Raw genomic sequence first — 20,007 nt, forward strand, 5'->3', positions numbered from 1 at the left:
GCATTACCTGGGACACGGGAAACCTGAATTTGATGGATCTCCTCGCGCTACATGCTGAAAACTTTCTGGTCTAACAGAAGGAAAAATGGAAATTAAAGATGGAAAAGCCAACACTTAAAGCTCAGCTTACTATGATGCAAATGGTCGCCCAGCCGTTGGAAGGAGATGCTGCGTGAAAAGAAGGGCTGGCAGAAGTAAATCTGGCGGGTGCTTTGTTTGCAGAGCAATGGACCACTGAGTGAGGCAGTGCACGTCCAGACATCCTCAATCGGCCCTGGAGGCTGGGCAGCAGGGTGACTAATGGAGGAAGGCTGAGGTGGATGTGGGCAGCCCCAAAGTTACAGGTAAGCCTTTTAGCTTTATGCTTGGCAACGAATACTTGCTTATGCTCATCTCTACTACTAACCTTATGGCCACTGAAACATGTCCCACCTCTCTACTGAGCACTGAGTTTGCGAAGCGTGAAGTATATTTTCAGTACAACGATGATGCATATAAGTCAATGCTTACATCTATGTTATATGTGGAAGGTGCACCTCTTACTTTTTTGGAAGATACAAGGGCAATATATTCAGTTCATAAATCAAGGCAGTTCAGAGAGTCGACGCAATAAAGATGAACGGAAGCTTCCTGAACTTAATGGGCGCATCAGGAGCCGTGACACGAGAGAGATTTACCGTACCCCTATTGTGCGAAACCAGTAATGGGGAAACATTCCAATTCTCATTTCTGTTATCGGAATCCTGTACTTTAAATCTGATGTCTCGGGATCTCAGAGTGAGACTGGGGTCCGATTTGTGCAGTACCCCGATGGGCTTGCAGTTAATACAAATGAAGATTTAACAGTGCAGGCTGGAAAATACGAATCACGACCCCTGATGCATGTCAGAGAGCGATAGGTTCCGTGAGCGATTCACTCACCCAGGAAGCAAGTAGCCATGTTAATCCCATTAACACCGATTTCCTTGCTGGAGATATGCTGCACTGCACAGCACTCATACACCACGATGGTCCTGACAAATCATAAGAGAAGGATTGGTTCAGGAGATTGGTTAAACCAGATCAGTTGTTATTGTGCAAATTTTATTGGAATGATCATTGATGTGCTGTCACTTTAAACTCTTTGAAGTATCTGTGACGGTAAGTAGACCCTGTTTTTTTGATGTGGAAGGCTCTTTTCCTCACGGATCATTGGCGAAGGCATCCAGCGACAGGTGTCAGACTTTGGGACCATGGGTACGACAGGCACAAAAAAACGAAAGATTGCATCTTCAAAGTCGGTGTGGGTATCTGCAGTTATAAAGACGTATAGGAAGAAACTAAATTGGCTAACTCAGGCAGACAAGGCAGTCCAGGTAATCCCCAGCAGGAGTGTCATCTGGCGTTTACCTATGGTAGATGTCTCGGACCCAAGATTAAGAAGGGTCCCAACTGATTTCAGGGCAAAAGACAAACACGATGAGGGGCTCATACAAATCCTTAAGAATAACCCCGAAGTCTCAGTATCGTCCTTGCAAAGCAAAAGAACCGTTAAAACCCGAGGCTGTGCAAGGAATTACTCCAGTCTTTGAATCTCTCTTAGAGGCTGGAGTGATAATCCCCCGTGAAAAATCACTGATGAGAACACCCATTATTTTTGTTCAAAAAGGCAAACATTCCAGGTGAATCGGGGGAATGGAGGTTTGTTCATGACCTGCAGGTTATCAAGAACGCTATTGTTCCGCACACCCCAAATGTTCCCTACCCCTATATTATATTGGCTCAAATTCCACCGGATGTAAATGGCTCTCTATTGTGGATTTAGCGAATGCCTTGTTTTGTGTACCGTTACACGCCGACAGTCAATTCTGGTTCACTTTTCCATTCAAAGGCAAATGGTATACTTTCACGTGACATTTTCAAATGAGTTCTACACAGGAGTCTGGAGACTCTTGTTTTAACCGGGGGCGGGGGGGGGGGGGGGTGGTCAGCGCTTCTGCAGTATGTAAACGAATGCATAATCGCATCCTCAACAGAGAAACAATGTGAGAGAGGTAGTCTTGCGATGCTCTGCCATCTAGTCTCGCAAAACTACAACTTGTGGAACAACAGTTGAAGTTCTTAGGTCACTTAATATCTGAACAAAGAAAGGCCATTGGTCAAGACAGAGTTAAAGCAAACCAGCAAAATTCAAATCCTCACATGAAGAAACAATTGTTATCCTTTTTTGTCATGTGATCGTACTTAGAATGTTTCACCCGCATTACGCAAACCTTTCGGCGCCTAAAAGTGACATAGTTCATGGTTCAGGTTTGCAGAGCTAGAGTCCGTTGCAGTGACCCCTGAGGCCTAGAGTGCCTTTGTTGAATTGAAATGGCACTCCAAACTACACCGACGCTGGGATTCCAAATCCAAAGAAGCCTTTTGTACAAACAGTGGATGAGAAGCGTGCCTGCATGACATTTGTGCTGATGCAGAATTATGTGTGGAAAATTGAGGCCAGTAGCTTACTTTTCACCTCAACTTAGATCCCGTAACGGCAGGATTGCATAAATGCCTCCGTGTCCTGCCTGCATTTGAAAAGGCTGTTGTAGCTTCCAGGGACATAGTCGGCTTTGTTGAATTAAACCGAATGGTCCCACATGCAGTATCCTAATTGCTCTCTGTGAAAAACACAGCACACATGTCGGCTGCACTTTGGCTCACATACAATGTTATGCTATCGGAGAATCCTAACATGACAATAAAGCGATGTCAAGTCCTTAATGCTGCTTGTCTTCTCCCCACAGAAGGAGACAGAGACCCACATGATTGTGTCGCTGTAATTAATGACATTTGAAGCCCGAGACCAGACGGGTCGGATTCACCAATTTAGAATCTGGATACGGCGTTTTATTGTGGATAGGTCAGCATTCAGAAGCAAAGAGATAGGCCAGTGTCTGGTCTGTTGTAGCAACTACCCACGAGGTCGTCAAAGCGGGATCACTTCCTTCTCATCTGTCAGATCAAGCAGCAGAGCTGATTGCCTTGATTGAGGCATGTAAAATGGCCGAAGGAAGAACAGTGAATATTTACATCGAAAGCAGATATGCATTCGGGGTTGTACATAATTTTGGATCCCTGTGGAAAAACAAGGGCTCTTGACCTCCACTGGAAAGCCAATCACATACAATGGCCTGATCTCTGACCTGAAAGCAGTCCGATTGCCTAAATCAATCACTGTATGTAGATGTGAAGCCCACAGGAAAAATTATGATTCAATTTCTCAAGGCAATGAAAATGTAGACTGAGCGGCAAGGACGGCAGCCAATCAGCCGCCAAGTGATGAGTTTGACATGTGTATGTCAAATATTTGTAATCCAAAGCAGACTTATGGGAGTTACAGTCTCAGGCCACATCGAAGGAGAAGCGTGAATGGACAAGGGCAGGGTGCAGAGTGAGGGAATGGGTGTGGTGTGGCCCCAGTGGGAAACCCTGTCTACCACGATCTTTATTCCCGTTCTATGCCAAAGTAACACACGGTAAGGACCATGTGTCAAAAGTGGGGATTTACGACAATATTTCAGCACGCTGGTACAGAAAGGGATTTACTCATTACTCATAAACATAATGTGAATAATGTGTTATCTGTGCCACTAATAATGTGGGAGGGGAATACAAATGAATCAGGCAGAACACCCCCAATCCCAAAGACCCTGTGAACAGTTAAGATGGATTTTATTGAACTAACACCCAGCGAAGGTATAAGGCATTGTCTGATGATAGTTGCTGTATTCCCAAGGGGTGGAAGTGCTCCCTCGTCTAAACAGGATGCCAGCGCAGTCGCCAAAGCTTTGCTAACTGAAATAATTCCGAGATGGGGCATCCATGAAAGGCTAAGCAGCGACAATGGAAAGCCATTTATAAATATTGCCCTCCAGCAGATCAGTGATTACTTGGGAATAAAGGTGAGGCAACATTGTGCCTACCACCCAGCGAGCGGTGGGGTAATGGAAAGAGAGAAAACAATCCTTAAAAATAAATTGGCAAAATGTTGTGAGGAACTAGAGGTGACATGGACAAAGGCATTTCCAATTGTGCTAATGGATATGAAGGAGAGGAAGAGTAAATATTAGGACGTTTGCGATTTTATTTGGAAGGTGGCCCAATACAGGAATTGGCCAAGACCGATTGTAAAACAGTTAACAGACCACTGTGAGGACGGGTTATTATGTTACGGTATAAAACTCTACACACTTCTGTCTCAAATACAGAATCAAAAGAAGGGCAGCACTACCCCAATCAACAGAAGGGAAGATGCACAATCTAGAACCTGAAGACTGGATAGTGGTGAAAGAATTCAGGAGCAAAAGCATGAAGGCGAAGAGCTGATTGGGACCGTTCCAAGGGCTCCCTACAACACAGACAGCTGTTAAGATCTCCGAAAGAGCCACTTTCATACACGCCAGCCGTTGCAAATGTGTAGCTGACCTTGAGGAGACATCGGACAACACCGGATCCAAATAAGTGTAAGTAAAGATTAGAAGACTCATAGAAATATGGGGCTGCATGGCAGGACGAGTCGTGAAGGCAGGGGTGTCTGGGATACAACAGCAGACGGTAATCTTAACCAAGGATGTTAAGTTGACCTTTACATGCCACCCATGCCCGTTTGGTAACCAGGACGACTATAAATAAAGCAATAAATATTTACACAGAGATCCTTGTGTACCCAGTTACTGGCACTGAGTAGTATCCATCACGGCTACAGGTACACTTGACACGGGATATCGGTTTCCTGTTATCAAAGAAGGAGGTGCCATGACAAGGGTACTAATAACCAAGATTCAGAAGAGCGATGAGGAAGCCTGGTGGTGTGGAATAGATAGACCTTCTCCGATATCTATAGACAGGTGAATATAGTGGTACAGTCTCGCACCCACCCCACCCGAGATGCAGTGCAGAAGCTCCTCCAAGAAATAGTAGCTCCTGGACTCGAACAGGTGAATGTCCAATGACCCGCACTGCAGATGGGCGGAAAGGCCTTTTACAAGCTGACAGAAATGGAAGAAAGAAATAAACTGAATGTGCAGCTAAAATGATCACAAATGAAAAAAAAGTAAAAGTGGATTCCTTGAGAAAACATACAGCGCCATATTTCACTTTCCGTGGAAGTCTACTGTTAAGGACTCAGTGGTCTCACTGCTGTAGCAATGGGGGATTTCCTCTGACTGTTTATGTTGTTGATAACCTTCCCAAAGCAGGGAATTTGTATGGAACTGGCAATTAATCCAGTATTGTCACAAACAGGATTCAGACAAGCATAAAACAAAGAAGTGTGAATCCTGGAAATCTGAACAGGAACAGGAATTGACAGAGAAACTCTGCAGGCCTGACAACATCTGTGGAGACAAAGAGATTTAATGTTTCATATCACAGATTCAGGCTACTTATGATTTTTATTGTTTTATTGCCTGGGTAATTGTCAATTTCACTTCGCAAAACAGCATACTTACCAGAATCTCTCATTAGCTGACAGACGTCATCTGTAAAAATGCAAAATTCCTTTATCAGCTGTAATGCTGTTGCTGTTGGCCTGAGTTGGTGAAAGGATGGCCTTCATTACCTTTTTCTTCTCCTTTATGTCGATGAGCAGCCATGGTGAATGAAAAATTCCCTTTGTCTCTCTGTACCATCTCACTCTCTTCTACATTCTCCCACTCTCTGTCAATATCCCTCATTTTTCATTTCTACTCTTGGAAAAGTGTTAAAATTGGAGACTGTTTCGTGGCTTTCTCCGCCCTCCCCTCCCCCCCCCCCCCCCCCCCCCCCCGGCCAGAGTGTGTAGAACTGGGCTCACAGTCTCCAAGTAATGTCTGTGTTACTTAGGTCTGAGATCAGGTGACATTTGTTCACTCAAAACGTTATGAGCTTTTACAATTCTAAATAGTATTCATAATAGACCAGAAAAAAAGCAGTTTCACTCCAATTATAGGATTTCTATGATGCCATTGCCATTTGCCGAAAATCAATGAATGGTGACAGCAGACAATGAGAGCCATTATATCATTGGATGCGTTATTACTACAACATTGTCCTGCAAGTCTGCAGTGTCTCCTGCGTCTCTTCATTATTCCCAAAAAACTTGAAAAGACGGACGGAGAATAATTGTAGAAGAGATAGACAAATCCTTGTCGAACAGAGTAAACAGAACTCTGCGTTGAATTATCAGGATAGAACATAGACTAATGGGTCCACATCAGGAGGTAGGGCTTGGTAGCACGAAATAATAACGGTCTGAGCTCAAACACAAGAAGCATGCTGAGCCATCACTTTCGCGATGTTGGATAAACGATACGGCTTTTACAAGAAGTTTAAACAATAACTTTCAACGTACAGAACATTGGACAGCATTTGATACCATTAACGTCTGGTTATTACCATAAACTTTAACGGACGAAACCACAGAAACGGTTCTTCAAATCAATAAGGGCATTTAATGAAGTATTTGATCACAGTTAATTGGACAACCTTTCTGTAATAAAGCTGCTCGATAAGAATTTATATCAACGTCCGCTTGTGCAGGAAAGAAGTTCACAGCTGGTGACTGTCCACTGAAAATGTACAGGAAGAGGCAATCTCTTCTTGCTTTGATTTCAAACTGATACCTTCACCACTTTAACCTGACAGGATAAACAGTATGCATTCATCCCCTCGGGGCCGATTTACAGCCTGAATATGCACAGAGGGAAAATCATACCAAGAGACCAGGGTAATTGTGGTGAATTTACCAGGAGTGGTGTGTGAGTTGGTGTTAACAGTGGGCAGTAAGGGCTAAACCATTAGCACTGACATTGATCCTTGTACCAACAGCTCCTCACTCACTTTCTGCCTCATTCATCTCAGTCATCATTGACTTTCAGTTTATCCTACTTTCCCTTCGATACTTTACTTTTGTTCCCGACCACTTTCGGATGTCCACTTGGAAACTGCAGTTTTTTCAAACGAAATTCTGGAGAATGCACGTCACTCTTTGGGATAGGCTTCACTGCGCAACCATAATTACTCAAGAGATTGAGATGGTAAGTTATGTTACATCGTCCTCGAAGTGCTCAACACAGTGATACAGCCATGATGTCGATAGGGAGGGAGTTCCAAGAATTAGACGTAGCGACATTGAATGAACAGCGAGATAGTTTCAGCTTAGAAAGGCGAGATCCTTAGAGGGGATTTGCAGTGACGATTTATTCGTGTATGTGCTGCCATGGCTGCCAGAGGATGTGGTGGAGGCTCCTACAATTGGAACATTTAAGAGGCATTTGAAATTGGATATGAGTAGGAAGGGATATGGGCCGTATGCTGGCAAGAGGGACCAAATTGGGTTGGGATTTCCGGTCAGCATGGACAGTTTTGAACAAAGGGTCTGTTTCCCTGCAGTACATCTCTATGACTCTATGATTCCAGTTGTTTGCAATCAATCACTGGATTCCTTCTGGCAGAACCGGGTTTGTGCTCTCTGTTGAAGCAGAAAATGGTTTTCATTCAGATTAGCCACAAGAAGAGAAATAAATCTTCATTTCCTGACTTGGAATTTTATCCAGGCCTGGGCGATTCAAACCCAGATTCTAAAGCAGGGACTCCACTGAAGTTGACAATAACCCTTTCGACCTAACCTGTACAAACTCTTGTGCCTATCGTTCTTTGTCCCCACATTTTGAAGCACCGGTCCTTGCCATGGGTGGTGAAGGAGCTAACTACTGCATCGCAGAAAAACCGTGGGGTCAGAGACCCGATCGATCTGTCATGCAGCGGGGATTGCATTGCTCAGAACAGACGTGTTTGCTGTGTGGGGCTGAAATTGAGCTCGATCACACACAGATACGGTGTAACAGCTGCCAGCAGATGTGGAGACGGTTGGGACAGTTTCATTCACACTCCGGGGAAAAGACTGGATCCTAAATTCAGGGGAGCTAAGTGTCACAAATAGAAGGATGAAAATTGGTTTGGGAACGATATGAGTCATGACCGAATGGCGGGCAGACCAGACGGGCTGAAAGCTCTAACTGTCCTCCGATGCCTTCTGGTCTCCGACCATCCAGTATCTTAGGAAATAGAAACAGAGTTAATCGTGCATTTCGAAGTCCTCCTCTCATAACTCGGCGAGGTGAGAGATGGAACAGTTCTGCTATTAAATTTTGAGACTGGAAGAATGTTTGGAGATGGAATAATAAAAGAGAAACTGAGTATAAAGTTGAGAGTCAGGAGATATTCAATGAAAAGGTAGACGGAGATGGACATGGAGTAATAAGTGTCACTGGTCTTGAAGACTTAACTCGGTTTTCCATTCCAAGATTCTACCAGACCTGCTGAGATTTTCCCGCAATTTCTTTTGTTGGTACTGAAGCAGAAGGGAAAAGTCTGATCCTGGACCAATCAGCTATGTCTGCTCTGTGGACGTTTGAATTCCCTGTTCGAACAAATCACTTCTAACTCACACGGAAACCTCACTATCCTGCATCACCCCCATCCCCTGTTACTGACAATAAGCTGTTCATTACGTAAACACATGTGGGTACACAACAGCATCATTTACCGAGTGAACTGGGAAAATTTCAGGGAGATTTCCATTCGGTTTCCATCAGAGCATTCTCATTCACTTAATTCTATTGCAGCACCATTTGACATGCAGCTGTCACTGTCATGTGGCCATTCGCATTCGACGTCTCTGGACATTTTGGTTGGGGCACGTTTGGAATGGAACCTCACGTTTTGGAAGGGACATCGTTTATAGCATATTCAGCTGAACTGATAACCTTGTCTCTTGCACCTGCAGTACAGTGGAGACAGTTTTCACTCAGAAACCAAGAGATGATCAAAAACGGAGGAAAAAATGTGTAAACAAAACAAGCTTCAGCGAGCGAATTTGCTCTTGCAACAGTAAAGGAGAGCGGCAAACCTATTAACAAACAACAGCGCCCTGCGTGGGTCTCGACCCCACACCATTGAGATTAAAGGTCTCAAGCTCTACCGACTGAGTGTACCAGGATAGGATTGGTGTTGGTTAATTTATCTTTTCATACCGAGTTTCATTCAGCTGACACTACAATTTTCAAAAATCTCGTTCATTCCTCCCCATTGCAAATAACATTATCCAAGTCTTTCAATTCTCAGATTTATTCCTTCAGACCATGACAATCCATTTAGGCCTTGCCCCTGGATTTACGATTCTCTGTTAATATTTTCAAATTTTGAGCCTGATCCTTAGGTCGCCGAAGTGATTCCCAGACACTCTGGCAGATTGCAAATCAATCGGGAAAATACCTCAGGAAACCAAATCATTTCTGATTAGAGTGTAGGGAATCCCATCTGCTGAAGATACAGAGTCCTCACAATCAACACTTTCTTTGTTCGACCTGCCTACAAAGTTTACCACTTCTAATATTCGAGAACGGAATTCTGATTATAAAATGTTTTAAAAACAGGAACAATCTTCTGAAGCCATTTCCAGTTTGAATTAGAATGTTTTACCCTTTCACACGGTAACAGCCGTTCCTGAGGAAGGAGTTTCCATGAGCTGTGTCCCAGGGCTGGGCAGGAAGCCGCTGATTGAAACTGCAGTGGCCCCTTTCTGTTGGCAGCTGGGGCTTGTAGAGAGTGGAGTCACATTTTGCTGCACGTGACCGTCTCACTCATTGCGGACTCAGGGTCAATCATGGATGAGTTCTCGTGGTTGTATTGTCAGCACATGGTCGCTCTCAATACTTGATGTGAAATATTTGATGCCCTGTGCTCTTTTTGGGCTAGGACAACCAACATTTCAGCCAAATGCTCTGACCATTTGAGACACAGCAACTGGCAGCAAAATTGTGCGTGTACACATCCAAACGCACAGTGATCGAGAGGATGTGGACAGCAGTAGTTCTCATTATTTTAAGAATCAGTTGCTCATGTTCCCGTGTTTATCGCAGAGAGGGTGAGAGACCCGAGGAGTAACAAACACACCCATAAAGCAATATCAGGACCTGCGTAGCTCTGTCATAAAAAGCTGCCTGCAGTTGTTCTATTGCAAAGTTGGGTTTCAAACCCACGACGCAATAGAGACTGGATCCTTAACGCAGCACATTAAACCTCTCTGGATTAATCGTGCTGGAAGAGCACAGCAGTTCAAGCAGCATCCGAGGAGCAGTAAACTCGACGTTTCAGGCAAAAGCCCTTCATCAGGAATACAGGTTTTCGCCCGAAACGTCGATTTTACTGCTCCTCGGTTGCTGCCTGTACTGCTGCGCTCTTCAGCACCACTAATCCTGAATCTGGTCTCCAGCATCTGCATTTGTTGCTTTTACCTACATTAAACCACTCGGCGACGCTCCCTGACGATAATTAAGCGCCAATCCTGTCAAGACTAATGTTTCAGCATCGCTTCACTTCAGGCAATTTCCCCTGGCACTTTCTATATATACCTTAGCATAATTAAAAAACATATTTACAACGATTTGAAAGGTTTGCAGGTGTGGACATTATTGAGAAGCTGAATATTCTTCGACAGTTTTCCCCGGAGCTTCAGGCCTGAGGGATGTTCTTGGAAAAGTTTACAAAATCATGAGGTAGACGAACAGAGAACATAGTCAATCTACATTTTTTCAGAAGTCACATGAATTTACAGTGAGATAGCATAGGTTTAATGTGAGAGCCGTACAATTTGAAAGGGACGTGAGCGACACTTGTTTTTAATACAGACATTTTTGTGCGTGTGGAATAAATTGCAACATTTAGTGGCAGAGTTTGGTGCACTCACAACACTTCAAAGGCATCTAAATGGGTATGCAGACAGGAATTGTTCGGAGAGATAAGGGACAAATATTGACAAATATGTTTAGATTAGTTACGGTCATCTGTTCAACAGGTGCAAGGTGGATAGGAAGGTTTGCTTCCTTGCTCGGTAATTCTGTGACACTCCAGTACCTGACAACAGTTTGAATAGACCACTTGCAAAAACGCATGCTGTTTGTTACTAAGTCAGCGTGTTTGAATTTTATTTTTTTCTTGAGGCGTAATGTTTTGAAATGACACAGAGAGGAATGTTTTCCAGACATTTACAGACAATGACCATTCTCCTTGATACATTCCCAAGTTCTCCATCAAATAATTTCGTTGACTAAAAAAAAACCTCACAAATCGTGTTATCCCCTTAACTCTCCAGTGAATCCAAAAACTGACAGCTCTTAACGTGGACCAGGTGCAAAACTCAAAAGGCAGAGTCATTATCAGACACGCAAACTCATTACTTCTGTCTGTGGGGCAGTGCGAGACGTGTATGTCAAGAGCTGCTCACACAAATAACACCGAAGCAATTCCAAACGGAGCTTCCTGACATTCTGGAGATTTAGTGCATTGCCAAGTAACAGAAAGTGCTCAAGTAACATTAAACAAAACAGAAAAATGTACCATGCAAAGTGAATATTACCAATTACATTCTCGATTAAATTAGGTCAACAATGCGCTGGTGCCTCCATCTGATCGAGCGAGCCAATCTCCAGCCTCCCTCACCAGGACAGTAATGAAGGAAATGAGAGAAATATAACAAAGTTTCACGTTGCGATTGCCCACCTTTTCGCCACAACAACAAAAAACGAGGGAGCAGACTCAGTGCAGGATCTGGCTTCATAACAGCGGTGAAATAACGACGTCCACTCACTTTCAGGGAAAACTGTGAACAATTCACATTGTCCAGAATATGAATACACAGCGCAGGCTGTTTAGTTCCCATATTCTACTGCTGCCCCGACATTCATACGATAATGTACCTTTCAAAGAGAGCGTTTGTAGCTGTGGAATGACAGTGGCAGCTGTTTCCCCTCACTCTTACTGCCGGCCTTGGTCGTGTAGGGGCTGCAATTCTCATCTTACACGCGGTAGTTGAGTGTGCAATTCTCTGTTGTGGAAAAGCGGAGTGTTTTGGAGCAGAAAGATGTGAAGTTCGGATGCTTCTGGAGTTCTTGTTGAAAAGTTCGGTGACGCTAGGAAGATGGATTGCAGACTTTTCGTCCCTTTCTGGGTGACATTCTCAGCGCTGCAGAGGTTCCTGTGAAGCGCTGCTCTCATGTTTTGGTACGAATGCATTTGGTTTCATTCCTGCTGCTGCCGTTTGTTGGGATTGCAGATTGGGTCCAACGGATGGAATCCGTGGATGAGTGCCCTGCTTCCATGAATTGTCTGCCTGTCTTCTGCTTGCCCTGTCCTTTATTGTTGTGCTATTCTAGCCGAATATGTGGCCCCTGCCGTTTGTACGTATTGCTACTAGGGACTGCTGGACTGACGCCCACACAAAGTCTTTGCCAAGAACCAATATCCACCCACCTTCATTCGCAAATGCATGGCATACAAAGTTTGCAACGTGGATTTGCTATGAGGTAATTTTTAAATCATGCTTCCCTGTGATAAAAACAAATTCTGGAAAATGATATCCAGATTCCTCCGAACACTCGGACATATAACAGCACAGAAACCGAGGGACTCACTCAGACAACAACTCACGAGAAAACAAGGCCCAATACCCCATCATGTGCAGTTCAAACGTGGTTGACGAGATTCCACGCAGGGACTGCACGAAACACGACATAGGAGAAAGAGGCTGACACTAGAGAACTGCATTCATAATTTCATCTGGACTGTAAAAACGCCTTGGACAGCTGTTCCTTGCAGTTATGCACAGAATATTGAATGTCTCTGATTCCAGGGCTTGGAATTCGGATAATATGATAGTCTGCAGCACTGGTTACTTCCTTGTGTGAGGTAACTCCTGATGGAACACATGTCATACTCTATTGCTCATTGAGAAATACATCCAAAATAGGAGCTTCGAGCAGCATTTCTGTTGTCCTTCTAGTGCTGTCCTTGACATGCCCTGTGGCACTGCACTTATTCTGTGTTTCCTGAGGGTTCGGCACATGGTTCCACGATCGTTTTATAGGCAGAAATCTGCATTTTCGCTTCAATAACGGGTGTATGAAGCGTAGGTCCACCATTCTCTATTCCATTTTTCTCTTCTTTTGCACAACTGCTATACAGTAAAGGATCAATTAATATTGAAAGATGATATACAGAGGCGTGTGAAATACCGAAGTTTTAATGACATTTATGCAATGGTGAGAGAATTACCTTGATTCAGGAAATAAGGATGTAAAGTCTGTTTGGCTGGAGTTGAGGAACAGTGAGGAATGGACTCACAGCATGTGTAGTTTACAAGCCCACTCGCAGTAACCACAAAGCGAAATAAATCGTACAAGGGGAAAAATGCGTGTGAGTGACAAAAATGGCAGTAGTCATGCGTGATCTTAACTTCCCATCTAAAACTCTCGGTTCTATTGTAAAAACGTTTGGAGAACCAAAATCAAAAAAAATCCCACATGTCCCATAAAACATCACGAGGGATATCTTGGTAATTGATTACTCTACTGGTGACTTAATTTTCCTATTTTCTTGCAAACCATCTCTTTAATTGTGAGCATCAGAAAAGGCTTTGTTTTGCCAGCAAGAAATAAATATGTGATTAACCTTTGTTCGTTTCATGTATAAGAACACTGAGACTCCTCTGCACCGCACTTCTTTTTTTTTCTATCGATTTTAACACTAGTGTGTCTTTTGATTCTTCCCAACAAAGTATATGACCTCGCATTCCTTACGTGAAACTGCATCTGCCAAGAATACTCTAATTGTTGGAGGGAATCCTGAGGAACAGAATGTACATGTATTTGGAAAGGCAAGGACTGATTCGGGATTATTAACATGGCTTTGTGCGTGGGAACTCATGTCTCACAAACTTGATAATTTTTTTGAAGAAGTAACAAAGAAGATTGATGAGGGCAGAGCAGTAAATGTGATCCATACGGTCTTCAGTAAAGTGTTCAATAATGTTTCCCATGGGAGACTGATTGGCAAGGTTAGATCTCATGTAACAGCAGTGGACCTAACACTAACCCTTGTGTTACGGCGCCAGGACCTAAACACCAAGAAGAACATGTTCCATCAACTACAACACTGTTTTCTGTTGGCAAGCCAATTACTGATCAAAGCTGGAAACTCTCCCATAATTCCATTCCTCCGCATTTTGTATCAAAGCCTATTGTGGGGAAACTTATCGAACAACTTGCTGAAACCCATATACACCACATCAACCGGGTTACTGTCATCTACCTGTTTGGTCACTTTGTCAAAAAAGTCAACGAGATTCGTTAGGCAAGGCCTAACCATCACAAAACTGTGCTGACTGTCCCTGATCAGATTATTCTTTGCGAGATGGTCATAAATCCTATCTATAATAACCTTTTCCAACACGTTACCAACAACTGCAGTGAATTCACTGGTCTGTAATTACCAGGGTTGTCTCTACGAAACCTTTTGCACAAGAGAACAACATATGCTATGCTCCATTCCACGGGCTCTATTCCTGTAGACAACGATGATTTGACGATTAATTCCAAAGGCTCATCAATGTCTTCCCTTGCTTCCCAGAAGGTTCCTAGGACAGATCCCATCCGGTCCAGGGGACTTGTCTGTTTTCACAATCTTCAGTATTTCTATTACCTAATCCTTGTGAACCTCAATCTCTACTACACTAGACGCAAGTATCTCTGTATCTTCCACGCCAACGTTTTCATTTTCTATAGCGAACACTGTCGAAAAATATTAATTTAGAGCTTCCCCTATCTCCTCTGACTCCACACAAAACTTCCCACTATTATCCTTGATTGTCCCAAATTTAACTCTCGTCATTCTTAGAAATAATGCTTTAAATACAGAACATTTCTGATGAAGAACTCGAATTTCCCAAGTCTAATCAAATTATCGGTCTGGTTTGCAAGATAAGCGTTCTGAACATCGAGTACAAATTGTTGCAGCGGGAAAGCATTCACAACGTACGTCAGCAGGACACGAACCTACGTGGGGAAACCCCAAAGAACTTCTCATCATTCAGCTTAACCACGCGGCCATGACTACAGACAAAGCTGCAACGTTGAGCAGTGACCAAATCAGCCGATATCTCATTGAAAGCTGCCGCTGACTTGATGAGTTAAATGCTTCCATCTCCTTTCATACCTTTGCAGTCATTTGTAAGGTGCGAGACACCAATGTAAAAGAAGAAAAGCACAATGTTTGGAAAAGATATTTGCAGCAAAACTGAGTCAAAATAATTTATTGAAAGGAAAATCACACTCGGCAATTTGCTAGACCTCTTTGCGAACATGACCAGCAGAGGTAATCAAGGGAGCTCTTGATCTGAGTATTCTTGGACATGAAACAAACAAAGGTTAGTGACATATTCATTTCTTTTTTTAGCGAACGAAATGGTCTTTCCTGATGGTTACAATGAAAGAGATGGTTCCCAATAAAAGACAGAGATTAAGTCGCTTGTAGTTACACTTCAATGTGATACGATTCACTTTCAGCCCCTAATTACCCCAGAGATGGAGGGGGTGAGTTACTTTTCTTCACTCTTCAACTCGACAGCATGGAGGTACAGACATGAAACCGCTAGAGATGGAGTTCTTGAATTGGGAACCAGCGACACTGAAGGAACGAGGCAAAAGTGAGGACTGCAGATGCTGGAAACCTGATTTTAGATCAGAAAATTTTGGAAAAGGACAGCAGCATCCGAGGAGCAGGAAAGTCGATGTTTCTGTTGCCAGTCTTTCTGCGTTCCGCAAACAATTTTCGTTTTTGGCTCAGATTTCCAGCAACTGCAGCTATTTGTTTTATGTTAACATTCATAATGTTGTGGACAAAACCAATGACCTGCTCGCATCGGAAAATCGGCAGAAGTACTGGGACACCGACATGTTAGCTCAACAATACAACCATTCCATGAGCCGGAATACGATCCGGGCCACGGTTCTGAGAGTATCGAATCCTCACAAGTAAATAACAAGACAAGGCGATAGATACTGTCGTATTTGGCGTAAGTAAAACACCCTTTATGAACATTTTCCTTGCAGATTATTTTCAACTTGTCTTCGTAGATTTACAAAGTGGGAAAAGGCCATTCCGCCTGTGTGCATCGCGGCTAATCAGAGAGCCAATCATTCCAGTCGCAGTTTCCAACTTTGGCCCAAAGTCTCGTGTGTTCTAATGTTCCCAGTGCAAATGTCAATGACTTTATCCTGTGTTCTTAAATGGCACAATAATGGGGCAGATGTGTGACCTTTGCACAACGACTTGTAACTCTTTTGAGGAACTCATGCTCATTTTCACCCACAAAGGGAGACACACAGAAAGATTCCCCTAAAGCGACAGAGGTCTCCGTTGTGGTGAGCTGGAATTTGAAATGGATAATAGGACAAATGCAAGTTTCAAATGTGGAGGCACAGAAGCGACGTCCCGGCAGGGCATCACAGGGGAGTGTCAACGTGGGGCACGGTTAAAGTCGGACATTCCCCTCGAGCCAGGTAGGACTCGAACCTACAATCTTCTGATCCGAAGTCAGACGCGTTATCCATTACGCCACTGGCCCAACAGACGCGCTCACCGCTGGCAGAATGTCGATATGTAATGCCATGGACTTTCACGGAATCAGAATTAAAAAGGTGAACAAGCAGCGAAGAAAATCACCAACACTGCTTCACTTCGAAGTTTCCAATTTGTGAAGCAGTGCCTTTCACTGGCAAAGGAGAAACATTTGTCCTCAGCTGCCTGCTTCAGGGTCGCCTCCTTCTCTGCTGGAAGTTTCCATCGTTTTATTCGCAGTCCCGACGCGATTTCATGATCCACTCCAGTGAAAACGTGTCATGGTGTCGTCTAAGCAAGACCCTGCCGAAACTCTGCGAGAGACATCTGGTCATTTCGAGCTCAGGATGTGGAATTAGACGAGCTGCGTGACACCTTTTATTGGCGCCGCCACTTCACTGCAAATTAGCGGCTCAAAACGAGCCGTTGTTAGCATCAGCTTGATTTGTACCTTCCTGTCGTGCATTTGCTGAACAACATCAGATAGATCCCGTCCGGCCCAGCTGACTTATCTCTTTTCACACTCTGCAGTATTTCTAATATCTCTTCCATGTGAACCTTAATCTCTTCTAGTCTAGACGCAAGTATCTCTCTATCTTCCTCGCCAACATTTTCATTATCTATAGCGAACTCTGTCGAAAAATATTTATTTAGTGCTTCCTCTATCTCCACTGACTCCACATACGACTTCCCACTATTATCCTTGATTGTCCCAAATTTAACTCTCGTCATTCTTTTAGTGCTCACATACCTATGGAAAGCCTTAGGGTTAACCCTGATCCTATCTGCCAACAACTTCTCATGTCTCCTCCTGGTTCTTCTCAGCTCTCTTTTTAGGTCTTTCCTGATATCGTTGGAACCCTCGAGCGCTCGAACTGAGTTTTCACGTTTTCTCCGAACATAAGACTTCTTGTTCTTCTTGACCAAGGTTTCCACTTCCATAGTAAAGCACGGCTCACGCGTTCAATATCTTACTCCCTCCCTGACAGGTACATACTTATCTAGGACACACAGGAGCTTTTCCTTGAATAAGCTCCACATTTTTAATGTGCTCACCCCCTACAGTTTCCTACCCAACTCTACGAATCCTAAATCTTACCTCATTGCATCGTGATTTCCCTTCCACCAGCTGAAACTCTTGCTCCGTGGAGTACACCTATCCCTTTCCATCACGAAAGTAAACCTGAGAGAATTGTGATCGATGTCTCCACAGTGTTCACCTACTTCCAGATCTAAAACCTGGCCAGGCTCGTTACCCAGTCCTAAATCGAAAGTGGCTTCTTCCCTTGAAGGCATGTCTACATATTGTGTCAGGAAGCCCTCCCGCACACAGTGGACAAAAACTGACCAATCTATAGTACTCGTACTGAAGTAATCTCAGTCAATATTTGGATATTGTCTTGAGTGTTCCAGAGTTTTTCATTGTCCCACAGTCCAGATGAAGTTTGTATTCCTCGCGTCCGGGAGCGAGAATTCTTTCAATGTCTCAGATCAGTTCCTGTGCCGAGAAGATCAGAGTCAATGTCCCTTCCTCTACTCGGACTGACAATTTACACTTCTTCAATCTCCTATGATTCCATTTCCCAAAGGGTTTCTCAAGATTTCCAAAGCTGGAGCCTAAATTATATGGTTTGCTTCCTAAACATTTTTCCAACTGCCAACTGACAATATTTTCACAGTAACTCTTCACAATTCTCTGGCTTGCACCATGTCCAGGGATGAGAAGTCCCGTTTGGTGGAGAGAGTTCCGAGGCTGGTGAGTTTCACTTTGGAACAAAGATGGTTAAGTGGCAATTTCCTGCGGTCGTTTGTAATGATGGCAGAGGGAGCGGTGGGGAATGAGTACTCTGACGAGTAGGAGGAAGTGTTGCCAATGACCAGAGTCAGAGAACAGAGGACATGGGATGAAAGGAATCTAATGAAAAGCAACTCCTCTGCTCAGGGCGTTCAATAACTACTGCAGAAACCCGATGTGTCGAGCAGTGTATCTGGAAAGAGAAACAGAGATAATGTTTTAAATGTGGAGCATTTCTGATGAAGAACTCGAGTTTCTCAAGTCTACTCAAATTACAGGCCTGGTTTGCAAAACAGGCTTTCTGAACTTTTGAATAGTTCCATTCAGGAAAGCATTCATAACGTAGTCAGCAGGATTCGAACCTACGTGGGGAAACCCCAATGGATTTCTAATCCATCGCCTTAACAACTCGGCCATGACTACAGACAGCACCGCCTCCTGAGCATTGACCAAATCAGCCGTGATCTCATTGAAAGCTGCCGCTGACATGAGTAACATGTTTCCATCTCCATTCATACCTTTGCTGTCATTTGTAATGTGCGAGACACCAATGTAAAAGAAGAAAAGCACAAAGTTAGGACAAGATATTTGCAGCTAAATTGCTTCAACATTATTTATTGAAAGGAAAATCACACTCGGCAATTTGCTCGACCTCTTTGCGAACATGACCAGCAGAGGTAATCAAGGGAGCTATTGATCTGAGTATTCTTGGACATGAAACAAACAAAGGTTAGTGACATAATCATTTCTCTTTTTAGCGAACGAAATGGTCTTTCCTGATGGTTACAATGAAAGAGATGGTTCCCAATAAAAGACAGAGATTAAGTCGCTTGTAGTTACACTTCAATGTTTTACGATTCACTTTCAGCCCCTAATTACCCCAGAGATGGAGGGGGTGAGTTACTTTTCTTCACTCTTCAACTCGACAGCATGGAGGTACAGACATGAAACCGCTAGAGATGGAGTTCTTGAATTGGGAACCAGCGACACTGAAGGAACGAGGCAAAAGTGAGGACTGCAGATGCTGGAAACCTGATTTTAGATCAGAAAATTTTGGAAAAGGACAGCAGCATCCGAGGAGCAGGAAAGTCGATGTTTCTGTTGCCAGTCTTTCTGCGTTCCGCAAACAATTTTCGTTTTTGGCTCAGATTTCCAGCAACTGCAGCTATTTGTTTTATGTTAACATTCATAATGTTGTGGACAAAACCAATGACCTGCTCGCATCGGAAAATCGGCAGAAGTACTGGGACACCGACATGTTAGCTCAACAATACAACCATTCCATGAGCCGGAATACGATCCGGGCCACGGTTCTGAGAGTATCGAATCCTCACAAGTAAATAACAAGACAAGGCGATAGATACTGTCGTATTTAGTGTAAATAAAACACCCTTTATGAACATTTTCCTTGCAGATTATTTTCAATTTGTCCTCGTAGATTTACAAAGTGGGAAAAGGCCATTCCGCCTGTGTGCATCGCGGCTAATCAGAGAGCCAATCATTCCAGTCGCAGTTTCCAACTTTGGCCCAAAGTCTCGTGTGTTCTAATGTTCCCAGTGCAAATGTCAATGACTTTATCCTGTGTTCTTAAATGGCACAATAATGGGGCAGATGTGTGACCTTTGCACAACGACTTGTAACTCTTTTGAGGAACGCATGCTCATTTTCACCCACAAAGGGAGACAAACAGAAAGATACCCCCAAAGCGACAGAGGTCTCCGTTGTGGTGAGCTGGAATTTGAAATGGATAATAG

The 20,007-nt window shown here is 43.7% G+C and overlaps 2 non-coding genes across 2 annotated transcripts; both read right to left on the reverse strand.

The window, feature by feature from the left end:
• Positions 1 to 16,392: 16,392 nt before the first annotated feature.
• trnar-ucg (transfer RNA arginine (anticodon UCG)) lies at positions 16,393 to 16,465 on the reverse strand. The gene has a single exon. It is a non-coding gene; the product is annotated as a tRNA-Arg (tRNA).
• Positions 16,466 to 18,594: 2,129 nt separating this feature from the next.
• trnas-aga (transfer RNA serine (anticodon AGA)) lies at positions 18,595 to 18,676 on the reverse strand. The gene has a single exon. It is a non-coding gene; the product is annotated as a tRNA-Ser (tRNA).
• Positions 18,677 to 20,007: the final 1,331 nt, after the last annotated feature.

The sequence above is a fragment of the Chiloscyllium punctatum genome, unplaced genomic scaffold (assembly GCF_047496795.1).
Source record: "Chiloscyllium punctatum isolate Juve2018m unplaced genomic scaffold, sChiPun1.3 scaffold_372, whole genome shotgun sequence".
NCBI lineage: Eukaryota > Metazoa > Chordata > Chondrichthyes > Orectolobiformes > Hemiscylliidae > Chiloscyllium > Chiloscyllium punctatum.